The sequence below is a fragment of the Pterocles gutturalis genome, unplaced genomic scaffold, assembly GCF_000699245.1.
Source record: "Pterocles gutturalis isolate BGI_N339 unplaced genomic scaffold, ASM69924v1 scaffold15170, whole genome shotgun sequence".
Taxonomy (NCBI): Eukaryota; Metazoa; Chordata; class Aves; order Pterocliformes; family Pteroclidae; genus Pterocles; species Pterocles gutturalis.
The window spans coordinates 28,000-30,358 of record NW_010146098.1 but is presented as its reverse complement, the minus strand read 5'-3'; positions in this window follow the sequence as shown (position 1 = coordinate 30,358).

Sequence of the window (2,359 nt, the reverse complement as noted above, 5' to 3'; positions counted from 1 at the left end):
AAAAGTACCATCCTATAGTTAGCCACATAACATTGTTATATTAACATGAGTTTCTGTTTCTTGATTTTTGAGTATGCCACCTCTTCACTTCAATTACAAACATACAAACACTCTGCCTTACTGAGGCCTATTTTCATATGAAATCTGAAAGAGTCCATAAACTCACCCTCTCTCTAGAAGTTAACTGTTTTTTCCCCTCCTCCGATAGCTTAGTTTAGCTCAGTAACTTAATTTCCATAAAACACGAGGATCTTTCAGTAGGGAATAGGAATGATAACATTCAACACAAAGAGATGGAACGGAGAATTACCAAGAAATCGCTTTACCACCTTATTTAAAGCAATCATAGTTGTGAATAGCAGTACCTAGGCACAATGGGGATCATGAAAGAAAACGACAATTACAACAGCATACACCAAGGAAAGTAATTTGCAGACTCTGCTGTTTTTCCTAGTCCATTACAAGGGGCATGCAATGCATATACCAGCACACTGGGTAAGTATGACAAACCATGGTGCTGCACGTAATTCGAAAAATACCACAGCTTAACACCGTATTTCTGCAAAAATTCTTCAGTATTTGCAACACCACAGCGAGATAACCAGGCAGTGCCTTTGCCTGCCTGCTTCTGAGTTTCAGTGTGCAGTCCACTTCAGCCCACCTCCATGACAAGCCTTATCAGTCACATCCTGTAGTCCCCACCCCCTTACATGGATTTCCACAGGCAAAAAGCCAACAAGCAAGATGCAGTGCACACTGGGCAACAGAAACATCAGACTCTTGGTGTCTTCAGTGGCATTCACGTGGCCCATACTTTCTAAGTAACTGTCGAGTACTGATGTTGCATATATTTCTGTCCTTTGCTGAATTAGCTTTTACGTCTACAGCAGCCCCTCACAGTGAACACATTTTCAGCATGACTGAAACCTAATAAAGTAGCCAGAAAAACTAAAATCCTTTTTTGCCTTTGTTCTGGAGTGCAGCACACAGCACATCAAACTATGCAAGACTCATGAAAACCCTAAAAGCGAAGGCATGCTATGTGGCATTTGGCAAATTATCATCATTTCTTTCCTCCATACATAAAACCCAAACAGCTCCAAAACCTCAACCACACACAGAAGAAATTGTTGGTTGTCTCATAGAATTACAGGAATTAGTTTAACTGTTTGACAGAGCAACACGTGTAGTCATTTTCCATTTTGTAGGCATGGGAAATCACTGTTCCTTAAGCATCTAATAATACTCAAAGAGATGCTTGAGATAAAAATTGGTTATTTTTTAAAGTCTATATGCTTCCTACAAAAAGTAAGTCAGAATAAAGACATTCCCAAATCAAAGCAGTAAGAGCAATGACAATTTATGCTAGCACACAGAGGGTAAAGCATTTACGAGAGAGCTCCTTCACATTCCAGTTGTGTCATGAAGAAGAAAAACCCAGCATGTCTCCATTACATCAGAGGTACCTGAGAATCAAAGCTAAATCTCTTGTGCATTTACCAAGCACCCATTAGAGAACTACGCAATTTACATCTCAAATTAGACATTATATTTATAAAATATTATTGTATTAAAAATCACATGATTCTATAGAAAAAACCTCATCACATTCTATTAAATGCAGGAACAATGTTACATTTCATAGCTTCTGTAATTAAAACTGTAACGCAGGTCTTGTACTACAGGGGCACCACTGTTTAAAAATCCTTTCACGATGGACTGTTTGCTTTGTTTCTTATTCTTTGAAGAACTGAAATTTAATGCAAAAAGACTGTTCAAGCTACCTAGTGCAATGAGATTAAAATATTTAATATCTTAAAAAAAAAAACCCAAATTAACACGTTTTTGTTAAAAATGAAAACAGCGGGAAGGCCCTAACTTTGAGTTTACTGAACAAAAACATTCTTCAACATTTCTGGGGTCAGAGACAGAAGAATGTTCTCCTAGTACTTATTTTCTTAAGGTGTCTCAAACTAATGAATAATGCAAGTTAACAAAAGTCATATACATGGGAAACTATGATGATCTTTCACTTTAAGCCATGAACATAAGGACAAATACGAATAGCAATTGCCCAGTATACATTACAGATCCAATTCTACCAGTATGACTAATTTCAAAAGACAGTATTAGAATATTTTGCTAAAAATACTGTAATTGCCCATCCGAAAGCAAACTCAGTTTTCCCAAGCTTAGTCTGCTGATGCGACAAGTCCCAACTGATTCAAATTTGTAGTTAATGCCTGGTATTACATATTCGGTAGCATCTCATTGAAACATATCATTAATTAAAAACAGACATGAGCTTTTTATTGCCAGTAGGCCTTAACATTACTTCTTGGAAAAAAACTGAAGCTAA